The sequence below is a fragment of the Numenius arquata genome, chromosome Z (assembly GCF_964106895.1).
Source record: "Numenius arquata chromosome Z, bNumArq3.hap1.1, whole genome shotgun sequence".
NCBI lineage: Eukaryota > Metazoa > Chordata > Aves > Charadriiformes > Scolopacidae > Numenius > Numenius arquata.
Window position 1 is genome coordinate 3,429,832 of NC_133616.1, and position 14,767 is coordinate 3,444,598.

General features: G+C 46.6%; 1 protein-coding gene across 2 annotated transcripts in view; it reads left to right on the forward strand.

The window, feature by feature from the left end:
• The first annotated feature begins 11,522 nt into the window (after nt 1–11,522).
• Nucleotides 11,523–14,767, forward strand: part of SMAD2 (SMAD family member 2) — a 53,675-nt gene continuing 50,430 nt past the window's right edge. For both annotated transcript variants that reach the window (XM_074166762.1, XM_074166763.1), the window contains exon 1: nt 11,523–11,595. The gene's annotated coding sequence lies outside the window, so the exon portion shown is untranslated. The remainder of the gene's footprint in view (nt 11,596–14,767) is intronic.

A 14,767-nucleotide genomic window follows, 5' to 3' on the forward strand; every position in this document is an offset into this window, starting at 1 on the left:
CATGCCAGTTGGTGTCTCTGGCTGCGGACAGTTGGCATGGTACATACACCATGCACTGCTCCATGATGTGCTCCAGATGTGCTGATGCTGAATGAAAGAGAAAACAACACTGCCATGGTCAGGCTGGAATCATAGAATTGTCCAGATGGGAAGCGACCTTTCAGATCATTGAGTTCAACCATCAACCCAACATTGAGAAAAACCATCACTGACCCACGTCCCTCAGTACCGCGTCTGCCCGGCTTTTAAATACCTCCAGGGATGGTGACCCCACCACTTCCTGGGGCAGCCTCTTCCAAGGCTTGACAACCCTTTCTGTGAAGAAATTTTTCCTAATATACATCCTAGACCTCCTCTGGTGCAACTTGAGTCTGTTTCCTCTTGTCCTATCGCCTGTTCCTTGTAAGAAGAGACTGACCCCCCCCCCGGCTACACCCTCCTTTCAGGGAGCGAGAAAGTCTCCCCTCAGCCTCCTTTTCTCCAGACTGAACACCCCCAGCTCCCTTAGCTGCTCCTCACAAGACCCTCACCCCTCACCAGCTCCATTGCCCTTCTCTGGACACACTCCAAAAGGGAAGTGCATCCAACCATTTGTCTGTGGAGACAAGGGGCTAGTGTTGGAGGTAGTCTCAAGTTTGGCCCTGTTTCTCTGATGTCCCTTCACCAGGCTTTGCTCTTGCCCCAGACAGCGGCCACATGATGCAGCTCCTGGCTCAGAGCACGGCGATCTTTCAGGTAATGCCTTTTACGAGTGACCTGAAGGCCTTGCCAATGTTTCCAGCTGAGACTGTAATCAGACCATGTCACAGATTTGAGTCATATCAGCCACTGTTAAGTCATGGTGCTCAGGGGGAAAAAAAAAAGGCCAAAAAGTCTGGAGGGGTGAATGGCAGATTCCCTTCATGTTGACAATCTTATCTGTCTGGAATTGTAAATGACACTGGGATGATTTTCTTGCTCCTCACCTTTTTGCTAAGAAGCAACTGAAGAAGAGAAACTGATGATCTGTTTCAAAATAGATGTTTTTTTCCAAGCCACTAGCCTGCGTTTTTAAATTTATGCCAAGTGTAAAATGTCATGGCTTTTCTTCTGGCTTTATCTGGCAGCAGGAGACCATTATCTACTGACATTACCTGTTAAATAAGTGCAAACTACCTGTAACTGCAGCATTGCATGTGCCTGGGGAATTTATGTAAGCCTGAGCTGATATCAGGGATGGACGTTGTGGGGGGGGGAAAAACACCCTAGAACATCTTAAAGAGGCAGAGTTGATGAATCAAATCATGTCTTCATCTGGAAATGTTGTACCTGCTGCTGACGCAAATAACCTCCGATAAGAAGACTGAAAGGGGATTCACGGGGAAAATATTCTCCCCTATCATTTTGTTAACTTTGTGCATTTGACAGCACATCACCACGTCTAGACAGTTTCACGGGGAGGCTGACAATCAGCTGTCTGGCGCTGACACGTGGTAGGTGAGACACTACATACGCTTACCCTCCCCATCAACCAGAGGAGAAATAACAGGAACATCAGCTGAAGGATGAGAAGACAACAGCCAGGAAGGGATAATCAGGAAGAAGACCAAGCACACCAGCTGTCATTTCTCCCAGCATTTCCAGGAGACGACTGTTCAGACGTGGAGCATCGTAGCTGCCGGTGCCCACCAGCAGAGTCATTAGGGTTTGTGCTGGGCACTATTCTTGGGCAGAATGACTCCAGGACTCAAAGCCTGCTCAAGGCACATCTCTGCTGTGACTCTTCAGGGTGGACAGAGTTCAGACTGACATTCCCCAACTCTCTCCCACCCCAGACAGTGTAGTCAGTCACCTGTAACACCAAGTTTGGCACGTTGCAAAATCCATCCAGGAGCTGGGTAAGCAGCCAGCCCTCAACTTGGCGTTGCTCTGGTTACAGCACTCCCAAACCCTGAGCTACTGAGTTCAATCAAGAGGTTTTCGACTCGGATTGAATTATAAACACGTCCTGGAAAGGGCTTTTCAGATGATTCTTCTGTTTCCTTTAAATTCAACAGGGCTTGTTTTCTCCCTGGTGGGCCAGAGGCAAGCTGAGTGTCAGATGCAAAATTTACCTATAGTAACTGAGCGCAATTCAAGGTCCTTTGAGGCTTTGCTTTATGGTAAAGTCAGCCATCAGGACCACTTGGGGCTTCACGGGGTGAAAATTGACAGTCTCTGTCCTGCAAAACCACAAACATCTATCACCTGCATTAGCTAAGGAGATGCCTATGGTTACACTCAATGCAGTTAAGATCAAAACTACACACAGAGGGCAGATGGGACCTTGAGTCCAAAAATAATTGCCAAAAGTTGCCTTAAATCCTTACCGTTAGATTTAGTTTTTAAATTTTAAATTTGGGCAAGACACTTGCATTAATTCTGCAAAGGAAGACACAACATCCTTGGAACATCCGTAATATCATGTCCTGCCATTGCTTGAGGTCCAAATGACTTTTTTTTTTCTTTAATCTTCAGCCCAGTGGATGGAGAACAAGACATTTTTTCTGAGGGATGTTACTGTTTCTTTTCAGTTGCTGTAGATCACAAATTGCTGCAGATTACTCTTTGTGAAGACGTGGAAAGTGAGTTATCTTGGAATGAACACATACAACACATACAACACTATTATTGGACATGGAGTACCGTGTCCAGCTCTGGAGCCCCAAACATAAGAAGGACATGGACATGTTGGAGGGAGTCCAGAGGAGGCCAGGAAGATGCTGCAAGGGCTGGAGCCCCTCTGCTGTGAGGACAGGCTGAGAGAATTGGGGAGGTTCAGCCTGGAGAAGAGAAGGCTCCGGGGAGACCTTAGAGCCCCTTCCAGTCCCTAAAGGGGCTACAGGAAAGCTGGGGAGGGACTCTTGATCAGGGAGGGGAGCCACAGGACGAGGGGGAAGGGTTTGACACTGAAAGAGGGGAGACTGAGATGAGATCTCAGGAAGAAATTCTTTGCTTGTGAGGGTGGTGAGACCCTGGCCCAGGTTGCCCAGAGAAGCTGTGGCTGCCCCATCCCTGGAGGGGTTCAAGGCCAGGTTGGAAGGGGCTTTGAGCAACCTGGTCTGGTGGGAGGTGTCCCTGCCCATGGCAGGAGGTCGGAGCTAGATGATCTTTAAGGTCCCTTCCAAACCAAACCATTCTTTGAGGCTCTTTCATTTGATTCCTGCTCTTGGCAGACCACTGCTTCTGTTTCAGTTGCTGCTTCTATTTATTTGTGCATCTTCCATGTTTTCTAAGGCTTTCATCTTTTGCAGCTCTTTCTTGCCCTGTTCCTTGCTGTGACATGTATCAACAGGCTGATTAAGTTCTGAATCTGACTTTTGCAGCCAACGCGCTCTGCTTTCCTTATCTCTGCTGCTTAAAACTATATGATCTCTAATATGTTTGCCTGCAGTTTTGTCAAAATTGAATGGAGAAGCTAACTCAGACAGACTGCCATTTCAGATTTTGTTTGGTTGCCTCTATCAGGATACATACCTCTCCATTTCCCTTTTCACTAGCAATACTACTCTAAAACATTTAAGATCTTGTTACTGTCTGACCTTTCTTCACCTGTAAATGCAAAGGTCTGAAAAATCAGAAGCCGTCCTTGCCTGTGGCTGTAAGCTGGGAGTCTTTTCCTACTGCCATGTTTCATAAATATTGACAAATTGCTTTTATAGAGCGATCTGCACAGCACAGTAAATGTAGTGACACAGATTGGTGGTTTTAAGACAGCTGTCTCAAGGAATCAAGGCTGCACATCTCAGCTTTAAGAGCAGGGACTGCATTTTGGGAAGCAGTGACTTTAAAAAGGATTTACAAGCCACCACTGGGAACACTGTGAGCATATATTCCCGGTTTTACACAGTAGAGCCTTTGAATCCATAAGCAGAAGACAACTGGATGAAGGCGGAGAAGGGTTATAACACTGTAAATGTATTAAAGGACTCTTCATGATTTCAGTATCCGTACTTTCAAAGGGAAGTTGTAAAGGTAAAGAGGATTTGGGACAAACATGGACATTTGGAAACTCTCCTTGTGGTGAAAGAGCAAAGAAACTCAGTTTAGTTTGTTTATTCAAGCAAAAAAAAAAAAAGAGGTGGAACTCATCTCCGGTCACCAAATACTTATATGCAGTAAAGATCTCTATGTAAAGACATCAGACTGGCAAAACAACAAAAAGATATAATGAGATCTAATGGCAAGAAGTTGAAGTTAAACAGATCCCTTGCAGATAAAAGAGAAAGGCTCTCGGTTTTCTCCACACCCCACCTACCAGGCAGTCGGTGGATCCCTCCCACCACAGGTCTGTAATTGGAATTGAATTGCTTTTTTCATGGCTGATAGGCAACAGATGTCAAGGTTGTGAACTCCAAAAAGGACTCTGTGGGTGAAATTATTTGGCCTTTGAAATTAATAACAAAGAGTAGATGGTTGTAATGGTCCATCTTAGTCATAAATTCAAAGACTCTGGTAAAATGTTGATTTTTTTAACCTTTCAATGCCTTAAATCCTGCAGCCAGAACATGGTATCAGGACAATATCCTCCCATGTAGTGGTGAGAAGCTGGTCTGTGTTGCCAGAAAGGCACTTCCCAAGTACACAAGGCAAAACTTACTTTTTGCAGAGAGTAGATTTTGCTGTGCTGAGAGAGGACACGTGCCTAGTACCAGCTCGATCCCAAGCTGGGGGAGGACAAACCCAGCTCACTCTTACACCAAACGGCAGAGACATGGATGACTCCTTGAGTTGTCCCCAATGTTTTCTGTAAATACGATGGCAGTCACAGCGTGGCTGTCCAAACAGCTCCTTCTTCTGTCACCCTGGTCGCAGAAATCAGCCTGGCTCCCTGGTAACACGAAGTGCCAGGGACGGAGGCTCTAACGCAGCCTTTCCCTGTGGATTACACAGAAAAAAAAACCATCAGTTGGCTCCAAGTGTTGTTCGAAGGACAGAGATTTTTCTTTGCATCAGTTATTCATCATGATAAATGTCAGGAGCTGAAATAAACAACATGACAGTTTTGAAGATAAAGTCCCAGTATATTTTTCAGGCCTAATTTTTTATTATAGCAACATTTTTACTTGGCAATCGCTGCACCTGCATAACAGTAATATATGTTTTATGTCTCTAAATAAAACTAAGCAACAAAGGATTTCTCAGGTTCTTTGAATTCTTGCTTGAGCTATTCTGTCCATCAGAACAACTTCTAAAATGATATTGTCATAAATCACTAGTTTTTGAAAGCAGAAAAAATATTTAAAATCTGTAACTAAAGCTTTGCAAGACCAATAGTAACATAAAGAAAACTTATACCTCACAGGATTCTAAACATTTCATCAACTAATATAGACAATATATACAGAGATCACTTCCAACTCAGCTACCAATCTTGCACAGATGGTGTAGAAAACTGGGGTAAATCTCATTGAGACTAATCTATACAAACATATGCTTAATTAGCATAGTGCATCTTACACAGGGTAAAACAGAAACAGACTGTATTGCAATAACTGATCACAGCATAAATTGGTTTATTTTGATCCTTCCTAGGGAGGGACAAACTATTTATTTTTTTTTTTATATTATTTTGCAGATTTCACTGCAATGAATTAATTTCAGCTTGCTGGAAAAAAGCAAACAGAAAAAGGAAATAAGGATGATAGAAAAATTAATCATAGCAAGGTTTGCATTTATGCTGAATTTTGTTCCTATGACTGATCCCATTGCCTTCATCTGGCTTATTCGAGGCATAGATTTAAATATGTACACAAATCCTTGCTGGGCCAGGGCCTACCATTAATTCAGAAACAAAGCCATTGTCCCCCCAGGCCTACTCACAATTTACACTTGTTTATTTAAGTCAATAAAGATAAACTTGAGTAAATCTCTCTGTAAACAAGGCAATTTCACTTTAATGATGGCTTATTTGGGGTTAGCATAAATGTGTTTCTAATCAACTTCAACTAATCCAAAATAAAGGATGGAGGCAGATGAATGGTGCAGTATTTGGCATAAGAAGAAAGGACAGAGGGATAGCCCGAGAAAAAACAGAAATGTTGCTAACATGAAGCATTTCTAATCTACAAAAATCAGGAAAACAGGGGGAAAAAAAAGCCTGTTTCAGGGATTATTGACGACCGAGAGTGGACATCCTTTTGCTGGCAGCGAGCGGAGGGTGTATGTCCAGATGGTTGCTCAAAGAGCTTGCGGCGGGAGCCCCTGCTCCTCTGTATCTTGGGAGGGAGCGGTGAAGAGATCCTAGACCTGAGGGAGGTCATAGAATCACAGGATGGTTTCGGTGGAAAGGGACTTTAAAGACCATCCAGTTCCAACCCCCTGCCCTGGAGAGGGACACCTCCCACCAGACCAGGTTGCTCAAAGCCCCATCCAACCTGGCCTTGAACACCTCCAGGGATGGAGCAGCCACAGCTTCTCTGGGCAACCTGGGCCAGGGTCTCACCACCCTCACAGCAAAGAAGTTCTTCCCCAGATCTCATCCAAGTCTCCCCTCTTGCAGTTTAAAACCCTTCCCCCTCGTCCTGTGGCTCCCCTCCCTGATCAAGAGTCCCTCCCCAGCTTTTCTGGAGCTCCTTTAGGGACTGGAAGGGGCTCTAAGGTCTCCCCGGAGCCTTCTCTTCTCCAGGCTGAAGCCCCCCAACTCTCTCAGCCTGTCCTCACAGCAGAGGGGCTCCAGCCCTCAGAGCATCTTTGTGGCCTCCTCTGGACCTGCTCCAACAGGTCCATGTCCTTCCTGTGCTGGTCCTGCAAAACCATCTCGGAGGCTCCACACTGCTGTACTGCAACCTCCCCCACCAGCCAAGCCTAATTAGAAGCTGTTTTGAGTTTCAGCAGCGTAAGTCGTTACCGTTCCTTGGCGGGGGCTGACCACACCTGCAGTTAGGTGTAAAACCAATGCTTTGAAGACAGGAGACTGGTACGAAATGGAGTTCACCGAGCTTATGTATAACATCCGTGATTGCATCTAAGCTACGAAGCTCCTAAGATGGATCCAGGCCTTCAGGATTTTCCTGTAGTGAGATCTTACTGCCCGATTGTATGAAAGCTCCCCATTCCGTTTCAGGGCAAAGTCAAGCAAGTTAAGGCAGTAAAAGAATTCACAATTCAACTGTTTGGCTGTGCCCGAAGTTGTCTCTCTCAACTCACTCTGCTTTCGGTTACTCAGGGCAACTGGGTTTACTTGCAAATCGGCACCAGGAATTCAGATAAGTTAAGGTAGTTAAATCACTTACTCCTCAGAATTATACGGTGTAAATGAGGAATGTGAGCTGATACACAGACCTTCTCGTTGCGCTGTGAATTTCTTAACAGGAGATGTCACGTCTAAGGATTACTGTCTCACTCCATTCCACCTGATAAATGTAATGCACGTTAAACACCAACCAGTTTGTGCTATGATGGGTCAGAAAGGCACATCTTTGCGTTTAGCGCATTATTTTGAATATTAGTTATTTAAGTCCACTTTGACAAAGGCATAAGACAGACACAGCAGGCTTACATCAAGGGCTCTCTTTTTTTTTTTTTTGGCATTGTGGGACTGTTTCCTTATTATTATTTTTTCCCTTTGCTTTGAAATCTCTTAACAGCCCCCTCTGAAACAACAGTGATTTATGTAATACTGGAAACACACTTCTGCATTTCAGAAGAGGTAGTGAACAGATTTGAGTTTCAACATTTCAGAGCAATTTCATTACCGAGAAGATAAACAGAACAGCAGAAACATGAAATGCCTCTTTATATATTTTGCTGTTACTCCCAGCCTTAAGTCATAGGGTTTTTTTTTAAAGTTTGGGGAGTACTTGACCCTTTGCACATATTTAATCTCCTATATGCCGGTGTGACTGAGTGGAAGTTTCTCTTTATTCTGGAGATATTTATGCCTTGTGCAATAGCCTCCTTTTCTTTTACGGTGTCCAAGCTCTGCTCTAGTCACTTTAATGTTAAGTTGTCTTAAAAATCAACTAACATGCTCCTTGTTATTTGATGGGAATGGCACGGTATGGCATCCTCTTTAACCCTCTCCATGCCACCACAAGAAGTGACAGAGTGTGAAGGTGCTGTTACAAACTTCATGTGATATCAGGAGAAGCAGTTTCAGCCTGTATCCAACCCTCTGAGGCCGAGGGAGACGCAATTATCAACTCTAGAGGAGTTTTTGCACGTGCTGCCATGGTCATTTTTGTCATGTATTATTTCCTGCCTTGAACACGCTGGCTGATCTTTTTGTATCGCAACTCTGTTCAAAGCTCTTCCTTTCTTTTTTTTTCTTTTTTTTTCAGTTTAACAGATCATTTTGACATACTGGTAATAATTACCTCAACACAAAAGCTACCTGCTCTGCCTCCAAGCCCTGCCTTCCTGGCACCACACTTCACGCTCCTCTCCATCTTCTCGCAGTGGTATCTGATAGTGTCAGGTCATTTAGAAATCCTGGCTGTCTTTGAAGTTAGATCTGATATGGGTGTTGTATTTCTTTCACCTCTTAGGGGACTTGGTCACAGCCTTTGGGAAGTCAACATGTATTCTCCGTGCAGCCGGCTATGGTTTCATCATTTTTTCTTTAGATCTTACATTATTCCCCTTCTTTCTAGCAGACAGGTGACCGCAAAGCGCCACTGGGCTGTTTCTGTCCCTCTGTAGGAGAACGCCGTTAGTGAGGAACATCGATCCCTCTTGCCACGCGTTAATGTCCCTTGCAAGAGACGCTGATGCTCTTCCACTGCAAGTTCAACTCCAAGTGGAACCATGAACCATCTGCGCCGCTAATGTCCAAAACATGCTGAGCTACACAGTTTAGCCAATAGTACCCAGCTCTGGGATTGAGTTTTGCTGCTTCTTTGTTTTTACCAAACCAGGTACTATTTCTGCAGTTGCAGGAGTGTGGCTGGAAGCCCCTTCTGGAGTGGTGTTTAAGCTGCAGAAGCACATCTTGCCTGGCTTCTCCACGGCAACCACGCTTCTCAGGTAACCTCTGGGCTCTGCGATTCGCAGCCGTGACACCACCTTCTTCCTTTTGCTTTATTTCTCCTGCTGCTTGCCATTTCCTTTCCTAAAGAAAAGAGGTTTCATTGGCAAACACTCGGTGGGTTTTGCTTTTTTTTTTTTGTCAGAGTCCCCCAGTATAAGCTCGTCAACCTTCTTGACCTATTTCAACCAAATCTAACAGAGACACAGAGATTTTGGAAATACAAGGCCTGTCAAGTTTCATGGCAAACAGTATTAGAAAAGAAAAAAAAAAACCAACAGCCTTGTTAGTGCTCCGCCAGGCAGAAAGGCAGAGAAAGCTCGGCCCTTATCAGTGCTGTTTGGCTTCCTTGGCAGCAGAGGAACGGCGGGCAGCTGGCCAGGCAGCGCACGCGTAGCCCTCAACCAGCCATAGCGTGTGCTGCTCCGTGCCCAGACGGCCAGCCAATAAAAGTAGGTTGGGGACACAGAAGGCAGCTTTGGATGCATCAGAAGTCAGCCTCGGGGAGAGAAGAGGAGAGGGTGCTGTGGATTTATTGCAGAGGAAAGGTGAAGGGAACGCCTGACACAAAGCCATAGAAAAACTCAGCTTAATTAACTCGCTGTTCATTGGAAAAAAAAAAAAAAATTCTCTCTGAATGGAGTGAAACCTCCATAAAACAAGTGCTGTGCTGGCTGAATGGCCTGTATCTGTTTCCAGGTGCAACATGCCTGGAACGCCTCCTTATCTTTCAAAAACATGATGGTAATCTGCTAGCAGCTCTGCATTGTCTGCAGCGGGTATCTTCTTCATTTTACATTAGTGTTTATTTCACAACTGGCTTCAATCTCAAACTGATGGAACTGGGGGAAAAAATACCAAGAAAAAAAAAATAAGCTGCACGTCTGCTTCAAGCTGGGAAAATCCAAGGACAGACGAGGCGAGAGGGAGATTTCTGCGAGTCCGCATCTATCATTCTGTCAGAAGGGCGAAACGATGGGAGAGGTGCCTCACCTGGCTCCTGAGAAATACCCAGCCTGCTGAGATGGGATACGTGCCCAAGATGCTGAATCACAACGCCGACATTGCTGAGCGCAGGAACCGGCGTTTCAGCCTGGAAGAGGAGCGCGTCTCCAGACAGCCAGCTGTTACCTTGGTGAGATGAGACCTCAGGTATGAGAGAAGTGGTCTGCGGTTGAGATAGGTGGCGGAGGAGTAAGGAAAAGTATCAAAAAGTGGAAGCAAAAAACCCCAGAGCATCTCCAACAGACTAACAGCAAAGCAGAACCGGCCTTTTCACCCAAAAAAAAAAACAAAACAAACCAAAAAAACACAAACCCATTAAACTCCCATCTTGTGGCTTCCCACTCGTGCTTCAGGGAACCTGTAGAGCATCACCTCGAGGATCTCTGCCGACAAAGCAGCGATGGGTTTCGCACCCTGATGCTTCCCCAGTCACCTATTTGCAGGCAACAAGCTCTAATTTGCCTGTGGTGAGCCGGGGCATTCGCTTAGGCACAGGAATTCGGTTGTATTACATCATTACCACACCACAGGTGGTTAAAGCCGTGAAGAATCTACCGAAGGCAGCCACTAAAAAAAAAAAAAAAAAACCAAAACCAAACCAAAAACAACATAAGGGGAACAACGTTTTGTTTTTTTTAAGAGCCACTGACGATAGGGCGGGGGGGGGGGGCGCAGCACCGTGAGGGGACGCCGGCAGCCCCGAGGCCGGGCAGGCTCCAGGGCGGCCTTGTCTCAGCATCGCAGCTCAGGGGCCGTCAGGATAGCAGCCCGTCCCGTAGCCTGAAGCTGTACGTGATGGCAGGAGACGAGGCCTCGAGCAGCTTAAATCTGTCCTGGGATGAGGCGAGGGGCTGGGGAGCGGGGCCCTGCCGCCCTCAGGCCGTGGGGGGTGTGGGGATGAAGGGGCGTCGTGGACCTCAGGGGCCGCCACAGCTCCCGCCCCACACCGCCCCTCTGAGGGGAGAGGTTTCACCCTCCCTTGTCCAAGGAGCATTTTAACTTCGTTTTAGTTACGGTTTTATTGGCCGCTCGAGGGCAGGCTCTCCCTGACGGAATGTCTGGCAGGAAGGAGCGCACTACTTTTTCTCAGCTCCCACCCGCGTCCGCCGCGGAAGGTTACGGGGACGCCGCCCACGGTAGAGCGCTAGGGCAGCCAGTGCGGCTGCGCGCCTGCGGCTCATCCAAACCGCTGCTCCGCTTCGCCTTCCCCGATCAACCGCCCCTAGCGGGCGCCTTCGGCAAGCAGTGACAGCTGGCACAGCCAATGAGCGGCGCCTCCCCGCCTCCGCCGCGCGCGGCACGCAGCACCGCCCACCCTCCGCCGCGCGTCTCTCGCCTTATTTTTTTATTTTTTTTTCCGCTGCCGGCATCCGATTGGTGGCTCAATCCGCCAATCGGCGGCTGGGGCCGGGCAGCCGCCCCAACTGCCCAATCCCCGCCCGTTTTTTCTCAACTGACGGTCGGCACAGCCAATGCGAAGCCGTTCTCCGCCCACCGGCGGGGGCGAGGCGCGGTGTCAGCCAATGGGCGTGGGGAGGGCGGGCATGCAGGGGGGAAGGCAGCGCTGAGGGAGGAGGGCGGCCGCGCAGCTCGCCGAGGAAGAGGTTGGTCCCGGGGTGGTTTGGGCGGGCGGCCCGGCCGCGCCGCGGGGGAGCGGGACGGGAGGGTACCGGGCGGCCGCTCGGCGGGAAGCGGGTGCCCCGCCGGGCCGTGTGTGTGGACGGACGGGGCCGGGCCTGGTGGCGGGGGCGCCTCCCCACGCCCTCCTCCCCCTTTGTTGTGGTGGGACGCGGCCGGCGGTGAGGGCCCCGGCGGCGGGCCGGGGTTTGGGGGGGCCGCTCTCCGGTCTCTGTGAGGGGAAGGGGGAAGGTCGCTGTCACACACACACACACACACACACCACCCCCGCCGCCCACACGCCGAAATAGCCCCCCCAGGCGGGGCGGTGGAGGGTGGGAAGGGCCGGCTTGTGCCCCCCTGTGTGGGTCTGAGGTGTGGGGGGATAAAAGTTCTGCTTCTCCTTCCTCCCTCCCTTTCCTCCCTCCCCCCCCCCCCCCTTTCTCTGCCTGGTCTTTTTTTCTTGCAGAGATCAGGTGTGCAAAACTCCGTGCCGGGGTGGTGGAGAAAGTTAGGAGCAAGTTGCAAAGGAGTTTCCTATCCCTGGAGGTGTTGAAGGCCAGGTTGGATGGGGCTTTGAGCAACCGGGTCTAGTGGGAGGTGTCCCTGCCCATGGCAGGGGCTTGGAACTCGATGGTCTTTAAAGTTCCTTCCAACCCAAACCATTCTATGAAGTGTTTAGGTTTGCAGACTTCACTTCTGCCAGTGCCCTTTTTTCTGTTCCTCTCCTCTTCCAGAGCCATGGATGCGAGGTACGCACTGCCTCCATGAGACACATACACGTGAGATTAGTGTCTTTCTTCACATCATTTGTTTTAATGCTGTAGCTGTCTATGCACTGGAAGATGTAAACAGACATAGTCTGTTAAGTGTTTCATCTACCTAGATAAGTGCATGGGAGAAGATGTGTTGCGATAAATGCAAATAGCTGGTGTTACTGTAGAGTTGTAGAGTTCCTATTTGCAATTTTTTTTTTTTGTGGGGAGTGGAGGGGAAGAGAAAAAGTGTGACACAGTATGGTCTTTTAGTCTTCACTCCAGGGAAATAAGGGGAAAAAAAGTGGGTGGGTGAAGAGCCCTTGTGATAGTCTTGGAGAGCTGTTGAATCGAACAGCTGGAATTCAGACTGCAGTCTAGCCTCATGTCTTTTTGGTTGTCCGTCACAGGTTTTGACTGAAAAAAACCCAAACAACGCATGTATGTTGTGCTCCTTTCAAATACTTTCCAAAGAAGTGGATAGCGTTAAGAAAAAGTTTTGCTTATTGGGTCTAACAAGTGTTTCTGAAAATGCTGCTAGTGAATGCTGTAACTTATGTATGTTGTGTGTAGAGCTCATGTTATCACAGTTCATGGTTATAAACGAGTCAGATTCCATCTGTAGCAAGAAATTTATAATGACAGCTTATTAGGAGACCGCACATAACAGCAGGTTTGCCTGTTCTTAAGTGTTCATCTCTTAGCCTGGAGAGCTGTACTTCCAAACTGATTCATGACATTATTTCTGTCGGGGCTGGACTCTCTAGTGAGAGACTGATTATTCTTTGCCCTGTTCTCCAGCGTGGGAAAAAAAAAAAAGCCCTCTTGTTGTTAAGGCTTTTATTGGCAGAACAAGGTTGCTGTTTAGACTTTCCTATGCTTTATCGCAATGTTGGAGCTTGCATGATGCATGAATAGGTTTATTTTTGCATGTGTGTGTGTGTTCTGAGGCGTAGCTTTAAAACTTTAACATTTACAAACTGTAGTGAATTAGAGAGGAATGACCATATGAATAAAAGGGAGGTTTTTGAAGTCCCCTCCCCCCCATTTGTTTAGCACTATCATGATGAAAGATAGCATTAGTTACAAATGCCTTTAAAAAGAGGAAGGGGAAGATCTCATTTAAGATGGTTTAAACTTAACTCAAAGATGAGTCTCAGCACATATTTAACAGTACATTGGACTGTTTACTAGAGTAACCCGGTAGTTGATTGTTGTTTGGGTCGGACTCAGGCTACACTAACAGTCACTGATACGAACAAAAGTGTTTGAAGATCGAATTTTCTTTATGGAAGAAGCTGAATGTGTGTAATACAGTCTTGGAGAAGAATTTGTCAACTTTCCTGAGGTTCTGTTTAATGATAAAAAGGAGAACACGATTGAAAAAATGAAGTTAAAAAGATCGGGCTCTTAACTGATCTCTTCTTTTCCTCCACCCAGAAGCTAGTTTCATGAACAAAATCAAATCAGCTTGAATGACACACTGAATATCCAAATGAAAGGCCCTCCTGGGTCCTCTTCCATCTTCCTGTTCCACTTGATCTTTCAGAAGTGTTGAGCACCAGTTGATATAATTGACTTTATTGGAGCTCAAAAAAAAAAATCTCTGCTACTGAGAGCAACTTTAAAAAACAAAACTTGTTTCCATCTCTCTAATCCCTTTCCCACAAAACTACTGGGAGAACAGGCTTTGTAGTAGGTTCTGGATAACAGTGAATCTGACCTCTGCTTGAGACTGAAGAGAATTTTTAAGTTTTGCTTGTATAAAGAACTGTACGCAAAGTTTTAATTATTATAAAAAGTATTCTAGAGTTTTCAAATGTATTCAACGCTGCCTTAATGATTGTGCATGTAAATGCCCTGTAATTGAAAGCATCCATTTATGGACCTGACTTGCTAAGTGAGCTGTAAATTCTGCTTTTCAGATTGGATTTAATGACTTTTATCATAAAGCCACAAACTGGTTGTGAACTGTGCCGAGAGGCAAACAATACCTAAGCTTACTTTGCCAAAATATTTGTAATTGTTGATTTGTTAAACTGAATTGCTGCAGGTCATGCGATGGGATTAGGGTTTTTTTTTTGTAATGGAATGGAGAGTACAGGCAGCCCTGTGTTCAATACTCTCTGGGCTAGAAGAAATTGGCTACTGCAGAAAACCTCCCTAAGCATTGCTCTCCGCTTCCAGTAGAGAAACTGTGTTACAGACTGTAAGGCTTCGTTCCAGATGACATTTTATTATGATTAAATGTGTTTGACAGCTATAGTGTGAAGTAAGACCAAGAAGAGTGTGAGAGAGCAGCTCCTGAGTCTTTTGTCAGTTCAGTCTGGAGCTCGAGCTTGATTTAATTATACTGGAGCAACACGAGCTTAACATAAGACACTCTTTGGTGCAGAGTGAACTC